General features: G+C 43.8%; 1 protein-coding gene across 1 annotated transcript in view; it reads left to right on the top strand.

Moving 5' to 3' along the window:
• Positions 1-18980, top strand: part of PLD5 (phospholipase D family member 5) — a 224403-nt gene that overhangs the window by 63233 nt on the left and 142190 nt on the right. The window lies entirely within an intron of this gene.

An 18980-nucleotide genomic window follows, 5' to 3' on the forward strand; every position in this document is an offset into this window, starting at 1 on the left:
TTCGTCTAGGACAAAACAGCCACCACATGAGCTCTAGAGAAGCTCCTTCTCCGAATGAAGAGGGATTCGGCTCTGTCTCATTCTGATCACAGTTATTTCCTTCCCCGTCCCTCTGCCCATGCAGCTCTGACTTTGGTTATTTAGACTAGGGAAAAACTATTGAGACCATTGAGGAAGATCTGTTCATCAGATTTGTTCCTTAAAATAGGGGGAACGAATGGGGGGAAAACCAACTATTTTTAAAGATTTTATTTATTTATTTATTTATTTATTTATTTATTTATTTATTTATTTATTCAGAGAGAGAGGAAGGGAGGAAGAGAGAGAGAAACACTGATGTGAGAGAGAAACATTGATCACTTGCCTCTCGCACACATCCCAACCTGGGACCGGTCCCTAACCCAGGCATGTGCCCTGACTAGGAATCGAACTGGCGATCTTTTACTTCGTGAGATGATGCTCAACCCACTGAGCCATATCAGTCAGGGAAAAACCATCTGTTTTTTTAAAGTGCACATCTGCTCCTGAGGTGGAGGGGTGTTAGCGTGGGCTTCCTGGGGCTCTCACGTGTCTAGGGTTCCAACACGCAAGGGGAGACCAGTTTGTAGCTCACCATCACTATGCTCAAAGTGAGGTGCAGACAGTCTAAGAACAATTATCTAAAAGAGGAAAGCAATTCGCTTTCCATATGGGATAATGGGGTTTCTGCTTTGTCAAATTTCCAGGAGCGTAAGACCTGCTGGATTCCAAATTTTGAAGAATAACTAGAAAGCCTTTCGCGTCCCCATCTGCCATTACTGTGCTTTTACTCTTGAAGTTACGTGCTATGAATTGTTACTTAATCGTGGCAGAATGAAGCTTTTCATCTCTATCCATGTTGATACCTGTGATACGTGATAGTGGGAACAGTGTAGAGGACAGGAAGAAAGGCACCCAGGTGACAGTATTGCTTGGTCATGTCAGTAACTGTATTATTAGCCACACTATTATCAATGTTGACAATATCCCCTGGTGTTAAACCCTAGAAACTTTCTATAGTGTCCTCGAGACTTTTGATCCCCCAAACGAATGACTTTACGTGCTAGACAATAACAACTCTGGTTTACAATTATGTATTATGAGACAGCTGATGGGTTGATTCCCGTCTGGAATGGATGGTGAAACGGAAGACCAAATAGCCTGAATGACTTGGTGGAGGTGTCCCGTTGGTGTCTGCTGGCGTCTCAGTATAAAAGTGATGCCGTGGACATGTAATCATTCAGCTGTTTTGCCCTGCTACCCCGTCCTTCTAGGTACCGCGTCCTTCCCTTCCACCCCACCCCACCCCACCCCACCCCACATTGGCTACACACCTGTCGCACCTTCCAGCTCAGTGCAGGGCTCCCCCTCGAGCGAACAGCTCTTCTATGGTCCATTTTTCTGCTGCATTCGCATTTGTTGTCTGCCACGCACAGCACTCTTTATTTTTCTACTGTCTTAGGTTTGACTTGTGGTCGATGCAAAATTTAGCCTTTCACAGATACTCTTGGTTTCTAATTACTGTGAAATATGCTTTATCTGCCTGCCTAGATTGTCCCGTGTTGGGGACAGAAACTTCAGCTTCTGCCTTTTTGTTCTCGCAGTGGTGAGTAAGGGAAGGCAGAGACTGGGGTGGTCTGTAATGTTTAGATTTTCTGTAGCCAACATTGTACCCCCAAATGGGGTTTGCAGTCCTGCTCTGCGTATGCCGGGGGTCCAGAGTCTACTGTTACGTGTTGTTGCAGAAACATTTATAGGAGTGCAAGGTAAGGGGGGAATTCAACTCCATTGTTCCTAAATAAATCCCACTATTGCCTAATGAAGTACTGTAGTTGCAATTTAAAGGCATTATACACACACACGTATATGTATATATGGGAAGTGTGTTGTCAATACTGAGAAACTTACCTCATGATCATTTTCAGTGCTCATTCACTTCATAAAAATATTCTTTAAATTATCTAGTCATAAGCTGCATTTTGTCTGTCGTATCCCAGGAAGAGGAACCAGCATGTGTGCGAGGCAGCTTTCTGACAAACGAATGCACCAGCAAACACTTCTGGCCGTGAACTTGGCGGTTTGCTCTGTAGCAGGTGTTCTCTTTCCGTGCATGCTCTTTCCCTCCTGTTCTCCTTCCTTATGATAAATAGTAGAGAGCAGGACGTATGTATTGAGTGCTTTCTGTTTGCCTGGGTCAAGACCAGGGCTTTGCTTGGAAACCAACTGCCTTAGCGAAAAGGGGCAGACCTTCCCATAAGAGTTCTTAGGAAGCAGACTGCAAATGAGGACTTTCCAGAACCAGCCTAAATTAGAATACGGTGCAAGAATCGATTGATGGTTGTCGCATTGCTTCTCTTCTCTTCGGTTGATTTTTACTGCGCTTTTGAAGGCAGGATGAGGCACCCCCGAATCCAAACTGTTGGAACACACGCTGAAGAAAATATTTGCATTTCATAAGGATTCCTTATTGCGTTAGATTTATCTTATTTCTTTAAAGCTAAGCTTTTGTAGTACATTCGAAACATGCTTAGATTTAGAGAAAGCAATTTCATCAACAAAATTATATACAAATGACCTTTGAGGAAACGTGCAATTGAGGGACACTAAAGCCTCCAGACCATTGCCTTCTAGAAGCTTCCCTGGAAGTTTCCTGAAGTCCTCCCAGCTCGTGCTTCTGTAGTAGGCAGGGGACTCCATGGTGGTCCACATTTCCTCACTGCCTGACCTATGACCTCCTACACCCCAAGCTCAGGCGTGGCATGTGGTTTGCTTTGGCAAATCGCATCTCAGTGGTGTGTATCTCAAACCACTTTTTAGTAGAAACATTTACTGTGATTGCAAAGTTTAGGCTGGCATCCTGTGACCCTGTGTTTTTGATGTGACTTGGTCTATCCAGACAGGAGCTGCTCTTTCAACCTTAATTTCCAAAAAAAAGAAGATGCTATAAGAGACCCCAACCTGCCCTGCATCCTTGACCACCAATCACTTACCTGTTTATTTAGTCATTAAATCTTGAGAAGATGCCTAAGTACTAGGGATACAGTGAGGAGCAAAAGAATAAGGTCCTTATTCACATTCAGCTTAAAATTCAATAATAAGAAAACATTTTAATACTAAAGGGAGTGTGAATAAAGTCTAGAATGTGGAAGTGATGAGTATTTTTTTAAATGATAAAACACTAGAATCCTAAGGACATTTACGGTTCTGATGGACCAAGTTGACAAGCGACAGAGATACACACGCCACATCTTGACCATTTCGGTAGGAAATTTGGGAAGCATTGACTTGGAGGTGTAAGTAAGTCCGAGATGAGGGTGGGGTAATGAACAGGCCAGGAAAGCAGAAGAAGAGAGACGTGAGTTGGAGGCATCCGTGTGTCTATATCCTTCCGATGCCAAAACAGTTGTTATATCCGGGCAGGAGGAGGGATTATAAAAAGCGTCAAAGTTTCATTTCACTTGCATCATAAGAAATGAGCACAGAAGTTAACTATTAGAGGTATTATTAATATACGCCAGTTTGTCATTTGTTTGCTTACTTGGTTTATGATGACTTTTGCCAACCATAGTTTATTATTTTTGATGTAATTATATTCATTTATTGTTTTCCTATTTCTTCTGTATTTTGAATAACATTTGGAAAAGTTGTTTCTACTCCGCCACTGTAAAGGGATTCTCACCTACTTTCTTCTCGTTCTTTGGTTTAAGCTATTTACATCAACATCTTTGATCCATTTGGAATTTATCCTGGTGCATCCAGTAAGAAAAGGAACCAGTTTTTAAATTTTTCTACACACCTCTCTTGGTTTCCCAGTACAGCTAATTATAAAGTCTTTTCTTGTCCTCAAACTGATCCGAGATGCAGCCTTTATTGCTTTCAAAATTTGCATTTATAATTTAGTTGTCTTTTTCCAATGCTTAATTAATTCAAAAATTATTCACATACTTGACTTATGCTTTTATGATTCCACATGAGCCCTTTCCTCTGGGGAAAGTGGAGGGAGATGTGGCTATAATTCTGAAGCTGAAATTGTTCCCTAGGAGTAAAGATCACAGCCAAATTGCCCTTTAGATTTAATAATCTCAACATGTGACCTTCCCTTCTCAAATCTCTCCTCTCTTGCCGAAACCTCAAACAAGTGAAATTTTAATCCTCTTACATCCCCCAGTCATATTCTCTTGTTAATCCTAACCTGCTTTTCCTCAATTTCTCACATTTAAACAGCACACCATTGCAATTTTTGCCTCCTGATTATTTCTCTGTGCGTTCCTATTCTTTCCATTCTTATTTCCAGTGTTGTATATAGTTTCCACCTTAGGCGCATCGCATTTGGACAGTGTTAACAGGTTCTCACCCGGCCCATCTGTTTGTCCCTCTCAGATGCACCTTCCCCCAGCTGCCAAAGGGATCCACTTCCGACGGCCACCTGACCCACTCTTCCTCATTTCATACCCGTTATCTGCAGGACAGAGTCCCGTTTCCTCGACAAGTCCTTCCAGGCCTCCCTGCTCTCCCTCCTTCCTCCTCCCCTGCCTTCTGTCTCACGTAATTAGGCTTCAGCAATCCCACGCCGCTTGCAGGTTATCGGATGCACCAGATGCTGCAGACGGTTTCCAGCCTCCTTCCTGGGCTAAGGCTGGTCCTGACCTGGAATGCTCATCTTCTCCTGCATCTCCAGTCCAAGGCATCACTTCTGCCACTGGGCCTTCCCTGCCCCAGCTCCAGCCCTGTCCCCGGACTCTCACACTGCACTGAAATTATATTGATGCCTCTATCCTTCATTTTACTGTGAGTCGTTGCATCCACCAACGCGAGAGACAAATTGTCAGAAACTTTCAGGATTCAGAAATGTTATTTTATTGGCCAAAGTTTTAACCTACGCAGGGGCGGACCCTCAGAGTGTCCGGAGACCCAATGCTCATAAGAGCTGCAAACAAGAGCCGCGCTAAGCGCTTACAGCTAAGGCTTTTTATAGACGCGAGCAAGCAAGCATTGTATAGAAGCAAATGTGGCTGTTAGCTATTGGCTACTTGGGTGGCCTGAGCATGACCTAAGCTTTCTGGGTTTTGAGTAATGGAGAAATTTTAACCTAGACACTTGAACAGGTGGTCCTCTACTTGTTCAGCCTCATTGGTTTCGTAGTTCCGCCTTCTCCACTCCCTATGTTCTTTCTTAACTTCCTTGTGGTTTCTGCTCTAAGTTCTTTGTTCCTCCAGGCCAAGTCTCTTCAAGGCAGTCCCTATTTTATTCCCTATTTTTCTGGTTTCAACATGAGTCTTGGAGTGAGGACTAAAGCTTCATGAATAGTAACATTGGCCTTCAATTCACAATAGCGAAAATATTCCATTGTTCTTGGCACACATCTCTACAATAACGTTCAGTGTATTGTGTAGTGTACATAGCTGCTCATGTGTTTGTTCCCCTACAGATGACGAACATCTTGAGAGAGGAAATCTTATCTTATTTGTCCGTATATTCCTAAGCCAAGGATAGAGTCTATTACAGGGACTAGGAACTCAAGAAATACATGTTTGGGGATAAAAGAAATAGGGAGATCACGATGGCAAAGGCCTCTAAGACATGATTTTGGAGAAGTAGTTGAAAGTTAACTTTGACACTTTGGAGAAGTAACTGAGAGCGTCCACCTCAGAAAAAAGAGCATTTCCAGACAGGGAGGACAGGGGTGGGCCCAGAGAGAGGCTGTGGGGGTCCAAAGAGCGGAATTGGGGTCAGAGCAGGGAAGTGACATAGAAGCAAGAAGCACATCTCCACTTCATGTACAGTAAATGGGGGGTTCCTGGGAGGACTCACAAGCCTGCTATCCCTGGGGCTTTCAGAAAAGACTGGGCCAAAACCCCAGTGAGAAATCACACTACACACCCACCTGAACGGCTAAAATAAGAAATAGCAGCAGCACAAAATGCTGGTGAGGACGCAGGGAAACTGGGTCGCTCCCGCATTGCTGGTGGAATGGTGGGAATGTAAGACAGTACACCTCGGGAAAACAGTTCAACAGGTTCTCATAACACGATACACGTCTTTACCACATGACCAGCAATTGCACAATTGGGCATGTATCCCAGAAAAAAATGAAGACTGGTGTGTATACAGAAACCTGGAGGTAAGGATTTATAGCAGCTTTAGTTGAAATCAGCCCAAAACAGGTGAATGGTTAAACACCTTATGGTACATCCCTACTATTCGGATTAGTCAAGGTTTTCCAGAGACACAGGATCAATACAAGAGATTTGCTGTAAGAAATTAGTTTGTGCAATTAGAGAGCTGGGCCAGGGGGGTCCCAAGACCTAAAGTGGGCGACCTGGAGGCTCAGGGCTGCAGAAGGCGGAGTGACTTCCTGCCAGGAAGTCATAGGCTCCAGACCCAGGAAGATCTGATGTGGCAGTTGCTTTATCTCAGGGCCAGAGACAGGGAGGGACCGATGTCCCAGCTCAGGTAGGCAGGCGGGAGAAGCTGCTTCTTATGTAGCTTCTTATGCAATGTTTGTCCCAGAGACTTACAGCACGGGCCATAGAATCTCAGCACTGGAGAGGATGTTCTTCGTCCGTGCATGCAGCCTCTCATCGAATGTCCGCAACCTGCCAGGCATCTGAATTAGGTTTTCATAATTTACCTATGCATGGGGTTTAATGGGATTCATTTGGCTCCTCTTAGTTCCTGAACGAAACAAAGTTATTCTAAAATAACATTGAAAAACTCTAAGTAGGAGTTTTCTGAACTCCTTTTCTTCCAGCATGTCACTTACTCCCCCCCCCTTTGAAATATAGAGTGAGGCACAGAGCAATATCTCTAGAAATTTGGAGATGCAGACATACTGTCACAGATCATATATATCAGAAAGTGAATTATTTTTTACAGGGCCGATCCAAGCAGACCTTTTCATGCAGTCACAGATCCCCTTGGGTGCTGAGTTCGAGATGGTTCATACACAGCAATGATTTCCAGTGAACCTCAGCTGCCCCGTCCTGCTGCCCTGACCAGGTTCCTCGGGTAGGAGCTGGTGGTGCTGTGGGTTGCAGCCTGGTGCAGCTTCTGCTTGCGGCGAGATGTGTTTTCCCCCTTCTGTGATGACTGAGAATAGGAGACATGTCTTCCTGTCTCACGACCATTGGCATTCACCCTCACCTTAAATGAAAGGGACCTCAGGAATCATCTAGTTCAATCTCCTGCCCCTCCCCCACTCTTAAACTTGAATAAGGACTCATATTTCTTCCAAGCGTTTAATGCACTTGATGGGTAGAAAACTGCTAAGGTAAGTAAGTAACGTGAATGAACAGGCCCTAAGAGGTTGTTTACCCGAGGACAAAATGCTAATCGTGGCGAAGCTGGGTCTAGAACCCATGGCTAGAACTTCCCTCCATGTAACTCCGGCTTTTGAAAGGAGAGCAGCCTCTGTTCTCCTGACTAGTCTCCAGTGATCAGTCCTTCTCTGTCAAGAAACCCTTCACTTTAGAACCTAATCCTTCCTTCAGTCCACGGTTCTACTCTAATCCTCCTTCACCAAGACACAGGAGTCCTCCTCTAGTAAGAACAGTGGGATGTTTAGTTTCCACACAATTTATGGTTTGAAATAAATTTACAAGAGGAGTTGGTCATGGAGCATGCTTATTTTTAAATGTCAACCTTTTAAAAGAAACTGCGAAGATCTGTTACACTCCAAAGCACTGTTCAGCTATGAAAAGAATAAAGAAGAGCCATGCGTACTGATGTAAAAGAATCTCGAAGACTTAGTGATATGAAAAGCAAGTAGCCAAACAATTGTGTATTGCTCGATTCTGTTTTGTTTGATAAAAAAACAAAACCAAGCCAAACTATATATTTACATAGGACCATTCCTTTATAAAACTGCTCAGAGAACACCATGGAAATACAGCAAAACATCCACTGCGATCGTCTCTGGACAGAGCAGTAATGATGGGGGTCGGAAAAGTGGGGTTGGTGTGAACTATGCTAGACTGTATTTCAGTCTGAAAACAGAAACGTGTGATCTATTACTTGCGAAATTTGAAAATATCATTGAAGGGCCAAAAAGTAGGCCCAAACCACACAAAAGAAGCCACTGACACCAAAAGCCAACAACCGAGCTCAGTGCCCAGACCTTCTGCAAAGCGCCCATTCTGGTTTGGGAGTCGTCACCTTCCTGTGACTCAAACTCCCGCTGAGTAAGAGAATCGGAGAGGAGGAGAAGCCCATCTAAGACTAAGTCACTGAGATCTCATTCCCACCCACGGGCTTCCAAACGTAGCACGTTTCTCAGACCTGCCCACCCAAGGACCCCAGGAGAGCCCATGGCCTCCTGCCCCCTCAGGTACAAAGCTGTCCCTGCAGTGTGCATTCTCCTCACTTCTGGCCTGTGCCTGTGAGCCTTAGGGAGATTCTCCACGGCAGAAGGTACAAGACACCTGGTGTGCCTGAGAGCAGATGCTGTGGGTGGGAGGCACTCAAAACACACGCACACCTGGCCTCCACAGCCACAGCCAGAATAGGAGACCATGAGCAGGTAGGCCAGGGCTCTGGAGGCTGCGGGGAGCCACCCTCTACCGCGCTGGCAAATGGCCCTCTGACCTGGGAGCTGTCAGGCAGAGCGCTGTGCCAAAAAGTGCTGCTGTGTTTCCCTAAAGGGGCCACTGGACATCTTCGAGGAAGAGAAACCTAGCTCCACATGGACGGGTTCTGTGTCTGAGTCTGGGGCAAGCAGCGTTGGGTAGGTAAGAGGAGAGGGCTTCTAACAGACCCCGCTGCAGAGGTGGTGGGAAAACGGAGCTTTGCTGTCCTCTCCTGCACCTGGTACTCACCACGGCGTACAAATTTATCACTGTCGTAATTTGCTTGCACCTCTTCCCATCGTTCCTGGATCTTACAGGACTCCGCCCCCACTTGCTAGGCACAGTATAACTTTATTAGTTTGTATATTGGCAATTATATTCGCCCCCCACAATTCTTAGTCCTCCCGTAGTCGCTGATTACTACATGCAATGCTGTTTGTCAATTTTGAGAAAAGCTTCCTCTTGTAGGTGTTCATATTTTAGAGGAAAAAATGAGCTTGAATATTTAAGAACAAAATATACTGGTTTGTGGGGAAATTTTTCTCATGGTGGACATAGTAAATAAAAGTAGATCTGGGGTCTCCAACCTTTTGGCATCTGTGCGCCACCCTGGAAGAAGAAGAGTTGCCTTGGGCCACACGTTAAGTACGCTGTGACATGTAATGGCAAAAAAAAAATCTCATAGTATTTCAAGTACATTAACGATTTTGTGTTGGGCCTCATTCGCAGCCATCCTGGGCTGTGCAGGACCCAGGGACCAAGGTTGGACATCCCTGGTTAAATCTGTATTTTTCTAGAAAAGTACCAATAAAAATTTTTTCTCTATAGCTAGCTAAATAATAAACTAATACTATAAGTTTCCAATAAGTGAGTGTTATATAAAATAGGTGACCATATAATTTGTCTAATTATTTACATTTCAAATTATTTTCCTTGTCTATAGATAAAGTGACCTTGACATCTATAATCATTTTCATCATCACTCTTTACTTCTCATCTTTCTACAATGCACAAGACGTCTTAAGTTTTTTTTTTTTTTAAAAAAGCAGCTCTTTGGAAAACTTTTGATTAATACAGGGAAGGTCAACATGGTGAAGATTTATGCAAAAAAACTCTTATTTGTATTATTCTATTTTTGTGGCGGTAACTGTAAAATTATGAATAATTCTGTTCCATTTATTCTCAAGCTTATGTAAATTATATCTTACAGGTATCCTGTCACAAATGTAATTGACTAACCTTGCTCCTGAAATGTATTCCATAGCACTCTCAGCATGAATGACCTTGAACTCTCTCAGTCATTTTCCCAGCCCGGCAATGGCAGGAAGAGAGAAACCAAACCATTGGAAAAGGACAGAAATGTCACAGGCTGAAGCTGTCGTCAGAGGATATTCTTTTGTTTTTAAGATTTATTCATTTATTTTTAGAGAGGGGAAAGGAGGGAGAGAGGAAAACATCAATGTGTGGTTACCTCTCACACGCCCCCTACTGGGGACCTGAGCCACAACCCAGGCCTGTGCCCAGACTGGGAATCAAACCAGTGAACCTTTAGTTCACAGGCTGGCACTCGATCCACTGAGCCACATGAGCCAGGGCTGTCAGGGAATATTCTATGTGGAAAACAAATGTGCCCTTTTATAAATATAGTTTTAATTTTCAGTTGCAGTTTACATGGAATATGGCTTTGTGTTAGTTTCAGGTGTACAGCACAGTGGTTAAACAGTCAAATACCAATACTTTACAAGGTATTTCTCCTAATATTTCTAGTACCCACCAGGCACCACGCAGTTATTACATTATTATTGACTATATTTCCTATGCTGTACTGTACATCCCTGTGACTATTTTGGAACTATCAATCTGTTTCTCAATCCCTTCATCTTTTAAAATAAATCAACAAGCAACAAGTGCTGGGGAGGATGCGAAGAAAAGGGAACCCTCATGCACTATTGGTGGGAATGTAAATTGGTGCAGCCAATCAGAAGACAGCATGGAGTTACCTGAAAAAAATTAAAATGGGACTGCCTTATGACTCAGCAATTCCACTTCCGGGTATACATCCAAAGAAAATTAAAACACTGATTCAAAAAAGTGTACATACCCCTATGTTCACTGCAGCGTTATTTACAATAACCAGACTATAGGAGTAACCCACATGCCCATCAATAGGGGAGGGGACAAATACATCCTTGTCCATGACTCTAATCTTATTCATTAAGCAAATCATTCATTTAACCAATGTTCACTAAACACGGTTAGAACTGCTCTATCCGCTGGGTATACAGTGACGAACAGGACGGACAGGGGCCCTGCCCTCCAGTGACCAATGAGCAGAGGGGTGCATGGCGTGGGGCTGTAACAGGCTTTCAGCTCAGTGACTGTGTTTCGAGGACGTAAACCGGGTCAGGGAAACAGTGCAGGGCTTCCTCCTGCTGGACAGGACTGCCAGCTGTGGCTTCTCTGGAGAGGCCACGCTGGAGCAGGGATCCAAACAAAGGAGGGCTTCGCAGACGCAGAGAGCAGGAAGCGTGGGTGACGGAGGACGGAATGTGACGTCAAGGCCCACGTGGCTGGAAAGTCTTTAGGGACGTGGGGTTGAAGAGCCTACAGAGGCTGGGGAGTGGGGGCCCTCACAAGCCATAGAGCAGAGTCTGGCCTTTGTCCTGAGGGAAATGGGAAATCTGTGGCAGGAGGGAGGCCTCAATATGGTCCTGTTTCTGCTTTCAGAAGACCGCTCTGGCTTCTGGGTGGACAATGGACTGTAGGGGGCAATCCTGGGGGGGGGAGCGGCAGAGACGGGGACCAAGTTTTGGGATACATTTTGGAGGTATGGTTGATGAGGTTCGATGAAGGCAATCCACGTGAGTGCAAGAGACAGAGAAGAAATGAGGATGACACCCAGGTGTTTGGTGCTTGGCACCATCCACTGGGTTGGGGACTGTGGGGAGAGGAGCAGGCTTTGGGGGCAGTGGAAGTAGCAGCAATTGTGCTTTGCTCAGGTCTTGTATTTGAGTTGCTTACTAGAAGGATGGGTGTGCATCGAAAGGTAACAGTGTGGATCTCAGGGGAGGGGGCAGGGTAGAGATAAAAACGTGGGCGGCACCATCATGTAGGCGATAGTTAAGGCTACAGGATTGGTGCTGTCCCCTTTCCCCTTTGTGGCTTCTGCTAGCTTCAGGATTTCCTTCCTCTCTGGCTGGGTCCCCTTTCCTTCCCAGGGCCACATGCAGAAGGGGCTTATGCCCCTGGAAACGTGTTTGACAGGAGATTCCAAGAGGCTGCAACGTCAGCCTGATCCTGGAGAAGCATCCTGAGACTTTCGGAGAAGGTTGCCGATAGGTCCATGATGAGCCACTCTTGTCTTGAGCTTCCAGTTCCTTCTCTGAAAAACAGGGGTAGTGATCGATTTCAACTCACGTGATACCAGGAGCCTTTGTATATATAATCATACAGATATCAAGAGATTTGGATATAGGAAGTGCTTCATAAATGTAGTTTAAACTGAATTTGAATCTTATGTAAAGTGTAGGTTCCCGAAGATCAGAAACTTACATATTTATTCTTCCTATACCTGAGGTCTTTAAACAAGCTTGCTTTTTTGTCAGAGTCAAGTCCTATATTTCTTTATTTTTTCATTCATTAAGCCTCAATATTTGGGTGTTTAGTTATATTGAACAAGCCAGGATTATCAACTAGCGTTTTGTTTTGGTTTGGTTTGGTTTTGGTTTTTTACATTGTAGCCCCCCCATTGCCCACCCCCACCCACCAGGCCCAGAGGCAACAGTTAAAACTAAGAAGAATTGTTTTGTGTTTTGTGGTTATTCAGACATGTTTTTTGAGACAATATGGCTTTATCCTCTAGTAATCTAGTTTTTCCTTCTAGGAAAGAATGAATAGGCTGAGCTAATTTTACATATCCAGCATTTTCTTGGTTGAGTCATGCGTTTTTGTCCATAATGCATTTAATTTGGAGGCATTCCCAAGCTATGTCAAAAGCGAGGGCCGACCTCTTTTTCAAACACAAATTGGATTTGATCACGTTTACATTGGACGCATGCAATTGAGTTATTTCTTTTCCACATTAATTCTCTCTGCTCACGCTGAGAAAACTTCCAGGACAGCAACACTTATTATAACTTCTTTCAATCAAGCCACAAATATTTATTGAGCCCCTACTATGTGTAGAACACAACACTAAGCATGTGAGGAATGCAAATCAGAATCATGTGCAGTCTTGTTCCCCAGCTTGGGAATTAACTGTGGGGGAAAGTTTGGCTTTGTGAAAAAGGAAAGTGCTAGAAATTTAATAGCGGGAGGAGCCGCAGGATGCCGCCACCTCCCCTGTGGCTCAGTGCACAAGACCCGTCTATGGCTCCCCCCTGCCCCATGGTGTCCTCTGCCTCTATTGATCCCTATTAGTGAAAGGGCTCACCACCTTCCTGGGTTTTTTACTGGAATTTTAAAATTACATGCTGATATTGTGTAAGGATTTTCTCTGTGCTTTCCCTGTGATCTTTCTGCCACATGCCAAGGCTACAAAAATTTGAAGCTCTCTAACGGGATTTGCATTTTAATAACGTGGATTTGTGCTGTACTAGAAGTTTGCAAGAAAAGGGCTTTCGGCTGTGTTTCTCCTCCCTGTAATCACGAGAGGAAGGCATTATGCCCCCCGTTTCACAGACGAGGAAAATGGATCTTTGAGTCGGGTGACCAAGCTCAAGACCACACAGCCAGCGTAACGAAACTTAAAACTTGCAGTCAAAACTCTGGACTCTTTCCTCTTTTGGTGTGTGCCCTGCCTCTGACGACTGTTTGCTTTATTCTCATTAATCTGCCCTTTTTTGTAAGGTGCATGTCTGATTTCTAGGACAACCAAATGTGGAGCAGGTTCTGCAAAACCCTGTGGAAACCTTTTTTTTGGTCAGATTGCTTCTTGGTTATTGGTTAACTTCACTCATGGGATTAAAAGAATACAACTAGCTTCTCAATGTCTACCTTGCTCTTGTAACCCAAACTCCCTCTCTAAACAATACTTTCCTCTTATTGTGCCCCCAACTTTAATATCTCCCACGCCTTATTTTTCAAAATCATTTTAAAAAATTCCCCACCTGTGTTTTGGTTTCCATTTCTGTTACTTCACTGCATTGTTGTAATACTGAAATAATGATTGCTTTATTATAGCAAACCCTGGTACTGAACGGTAAAAAAAAAAAAAATACCAACTGCTGAGACCTTTTTTCTCTGAAGTGATTCCTATAATCAGGCACAAATAATACAGAGCCAGAGCCGTAACTTATAACCACCGTAGAAACCTAATCCTTTGCTCCCCATCGGAGGTACTGCCCCATTTTCTTGCCATTTCTCTGGGTCTTCTACATGAAGTGTGGAGATCACTTGTTATTAGGAAGAACGTAATCTTCCTGCAGGCTGAGTCGGGCATAATTCTAGCTACTCTGACCGAGGACTGGTCTGGTGGTGGCAGATGGCACGTTGCAAGGTAGAGCCTTTTGATATTTCACTGTGAGGCTGCCCACATGGAATCAGATACTTCAATCTGTCACTTCCTCCCTTGACTGTGAACACAGCGTCTCTTATTATTTTCATCCTTTCAGTAACTGGAATCAACAGCCACACCAAGCTCATTCTGACCTTGGCATCAGATAATCGATGCTTTGCAGGATTTTGCTCGTGGAAATGTTTTTAAAGTGTGTGTGTGTGTGTGTGTGTGTTTGTGTGTGTGTGTATTTTTTGCCAACAGAGGGAAGTGGATATAAAGGTTGGATCTAAGAGAAGAGTGAATGTTAAACAGTTCGAGCAGAGAACAAGGAAGGAGATAGTTTATTTTAGTATATCTCTCCTTGTTTCTCTCCAACTGCGGCTTAAGTATTCTCACTGTAAGGTTTTCCATTAGTTGCCCAGGGTCTGTCATGTTATCTGGGCGGGTTACTCTCAGCAGGAACTTGAATAATTTGTATTAGTTTTCCTAGTGAACTACATCAAACCTTTTAAATGCTCTAGCAATGGTATGGAGCAGGGTCTAAGAGCGTTCTGAAGAACACCAAACTTGGACCGCAGATAGGATTAAGGCTCTCTGAGCTCATAAAATAGAAGGGTCGCTGACATTCTGGGTTACTTACTGGGCCCCCATCCATCCACAGAGCTGTGAAAGGGGTGCCAATGGATATTACGGGGCCCCTGTTTATTATCTGCATCTCCCATGGAACATGACTCTGGCCACTGTGTGGAGAGAGAGCTGGAGCGGATGTCTATTATTCAAACCAGTTTGGCCGGAGTCTTGTGTCTGTTATATTACTAAAAGGAAGGGTGTAAAAAGTCTGAGTGGTATATCTGTTTGTCCGTCTGCTGCTTGTGTACTGCTCCGAAAATCTTAAACAGATTATTCCCCCTCTAAGGGTGTTTGAGAGATTTTTAAATTCCAGCACAGTGAGGTAGTCATTACTTTTACAGGATCGTATTAGACATTGTTTTAGATGCTACAGATTATCCCAGTAGTATCATAAATATCATCTAAAGAGGGTCCTTTGGAGGAGAGGAGCAGACATCATACCGATGACCTGGTTTATGAGGGCTGTTGCCATGGGTAATCACAGCCAGCATGTGGAGAGTGCAAGCCATTAGAAGCTGTACACTAAAATGCAAATGCTCTTTTTATTAATTAGAAAGTGGGTCTCCAAGGACTGTATATGCCGGGGCCAAGAGTTTAAAATTTGAGAAGAATTGTATTTTCCTACTTAGAAAAGTATTCATTAACTTACAAGGAGAGGATGTTAGTTATGACTACAGGTTGAAGAGCGTGTTTGGCAGACCCATTGATCCTCATCAAGGGTCGTCAGCCCTCCCACATCCATTTGGAGGACTCACCCAAGGCCCCGGCTTCTCCGTGACTTTTCATTGCCATCTCTTGCCCTCCACGTCATTCATCTGCTGTCGTGATTCTACCTTCGATGGAGTTACTCGCAAGACAGCATCACCGCTGATACCCCACATTGCATCTGCTCTGCTCTCAGCTCACATGTGCGTGAGTTTGTATGGTATACAGTACGTGGGTCCTTTTGTCCATGCATGTGTGCATCTCTGCTTAATTAGGTCTTTCATTTTTATATACAAGGAAATATTACTTGACCGTTAAAAAAAGAATGAAGTCTTATCATTTGCAATAATGCGGGTGGACCTAGGGGGTATTACACTAAGTGAAATAAGCCAGACAGAGAAAGACAAATACCACGTGATTTCACTTCTCTGTGGAATCTATAAAACAAAGAAACAAAACAGAGACAGGCTCTAAGGCACAGAAAATAAACTTCATGGTTGCCAGATGGAATGGGCATTGAGAGTCTAGGTGAAAAAAGAGAAGAGGTTGAGAAGTACACATTGGCAGTTATAAAATAGTCACGGGGGTGTAACGTACAGCATAGGGAATATTATAGTCAGTGATACTGTGATAACTGTGTATGGTGCCAGGTGGGCACTGGACCTATGGGGGACCCCTTGTAAATTGTGTAAATGTCAAACCACTACACTGGACACCTGAAACTAACATGAAATAATATTGAATGGCAACCGTAATTGAAAAAAATTAAAATAAAAAATTTTAATTAAAAAAATTGTGAAATGGTTCCAAAATAGTAAATTTTCACTCATATGCACCGCCTACCTTCAATAATTGTTAAGGTCCTGCTGTATCTACTGTGAATATAACTGTCATTCCTGGGAAGTCGGGTAAATGCTTAATTTTCTCTCTTCAGTTACCGATGCTTAGAGTAAGGAGTTGGTGTGGCAATGTCTTTCAGTGATAACACATCAGTTTAACTGAACACATTTGAAAATACACTGCAGACAACATGTAGACTTCAATTTTAACCACTTTTGAATGTAGCCTCCTCTTCAAATTAAAGTGTTATTCACAATGGCCAAGACTTGGAAACGACCTATGTGTCCTTCGACAGATGATTGGATAAAGATGTGGTACCTACATGCAATGGAATACTACTCAGCCATAAAAAATTATGAAAGAACCGGTATTGGACTTTCTGGTCTTGGAGAAATTTTGTCCTAATGATGCCCAAAATGCTAGAATGAAGAGGAAAGTAATTAGCAGGTTTTGTGTGCATGAAAATTGACAGTTTCCATTTAGAGATAAAAATTGAACAAAAGGAGGATCAGAAGCTTCTGGAGTAGTAGAGAAAAAATAAACAGAAAATAAAGGCAGAAAGAAATGCATACAAAAGAAACTTGGTCAAAATAGCATCCCGTCAAAAAGGAAAAGCTGAAGGGAAAAAATAAGTGAAAAACAAGGAAAGGGGTGAAAAGACATGAAAGGGGATCAGGACATAGAACAACTTCTTAAAGATACAAAAGTCTTAGAAGTTAAAAAAGAAACAGAAGTAGTGAAGGAAGAATTTGAGATGAACGTGCTAAGAAGTGACAGAAGAAAATCCGAGGTGAAAGGTGTGGACGGGCAGGAGGAGGGAGAATGGGCGAGTCGGCCTCAACAACCACGCTGAGTGAGAGAGGGGAAGAGGCCGGTGCACAGCTCACGCTGGTGTCCAGGGAAAACCCAGTGTCTCTGAAAGAGCTCTTTCTGCCTGGAAAGCTCTCACTTCACATGAAGAGAAATAATTTTTCCTGTGACTCTTTTGCTAAAAACATACCAGTCCTTGAAGAAATGTAACGGAAGAGATGGAACATCTATTTGAATGCAATTAGTAAATGTCAACATTTATTCTGATGAAACACATATAATTAAAGATCCTGTTTACCTGTGGCTGAATTATATCAGATTATATTTTTAATATAGAGACACTTGCATGTAATCAATCAATCAATTAGTATTTTATTACTCATTTTACATTTTCCATCAGGAAGGTGTCTCCAGGTAACTAGGTCTCCATGCCGCTGTAAAGATGTTCATTCGTTCACTTTTCATTTTCCTCCAAGCATTCTTACCATGGCAGTAAAAGTGTTTTTATCCGAGTCTACCGGCGATTTCCACAGGACTTCTCTGTTCACGCACAGGCATGTCACTAGCCCTCAATGTGGTCAAATGTCCCCCCCTCCCCGAAGCCCTCAGGGCCAGCTCCCCGGGCACCGTGGTCTGACCCCATTCCTGTCCCCCTGCTCCCCTGTCCCTCTTCCTTGCTGACCCATCCTCCTCTTCCTGTCTCAGTGGTACAGCACTTTAGGGCTGGGCCTCTGCCTGTCTTTTCATTGTGGTCTTTATTCCTTCCTTTGGCAGTGACTTTTAGTTCCAGTGATATTAAACGCTACCTCCAGTGCTCACATGGATGTCAGTCTGTGTATCTTCCATCTGGACCCATCCCTGAGCTCAGAGTCATATACTCAGCTGTTTGTTTGGCACGACCCCTTGGGTATGAACAGGAATCTTCTATTACAATTCCAAAGTACAGCTTTTGATAACTTTCGCCTCACTGTGCACCTTGTGTTTTCTTATCTCCGTGAACCTTCCCACCCTCAGCTGCTGAGGTCAAACACTCAGAACCGCCCATCATTCCTCCTTTTCCCGCACACACCACCTACTCCACCAACTCAAGAATCACTTCTCCAGCTCTAACTCCAAAACAGGGTTTGGAGTTATTATTTCACTTACGTTTTTCTTCTTAAAGTCATTTGTCTCTTGACCGAAGTGGTGAATGGGTGGCCTCCTAACTGTTCTTTTTGATTCCACTCTCGCCCTCTGACTTCACTTGGTTAGCATCTTCAGTTCTCAGACGAAATATCCCTTCTTTGCTCTGACCGGTGTGGCTCAGTGGGTCGGGCTTGCAAACCTAAGGTGACAGGTTCGGTTCCCAGTCAGGACACATACCTGGACTGCAGGTCAGGTCCCCAGTTGGCGGCATGCGGGAGGCAACCTATTGATGTTTCTCTCTTACATCGATGTTTTTCTGTCTCTCTTTCTTCTCCATTTCCCTCTCTCTAGAAAAAATAAATAAAATCTTAAAAAAAAAAGAAAAAGCAGTATCTCTTCTTCGAGGAGGCCTCACCTGACTGCCACCGACACTCACCAACATGTCAGCCAACTTATTGTCTATGCATCGTTTTTCAACCCTGGACATTACTGTGCTCACTTATTTGTCTACCCCTTTATTACTTGCCTCTCCTGTTGGAATGGACGCTCCAAGGGGAGAAGCCCTGCCTGTCTTGTTTGCTGCGAAATCTCCAGGCTCCAGCAGAATGTTGAGATAGGCTCTGAACAAATATTGGCTTCCGGAATTAATTTTTGCTCAGCCCTGCATTTGAATCATTAGGCAGTCGGCAGGTGCAGGACCTTCATGCCACAATATATCTATGTCAGTTATCCCATTATGTGTGACTTCATTCATTTTTGGCTCGGAGAACTGAAGTATACCTGAATGAGAT

The sequence above is a fragment of the Artibeus jamaicensis genome, unplaced genomic scaffold, assembly GCF_021234435.1.
Source record: "Artibeus jamaicensis isolate MK-2021 breed Jamaican fruit bat unplaced genomic scaffold, CSHL_Jam_final scaffold_754, whole genome shotgun sequence".
Lineage (NCBI taxonomy): Eukaryota > Metazoa > Chordata > Mammalia > Chiroptera > Phyllostomidae > Artibeus > Artibeus jamaicensis.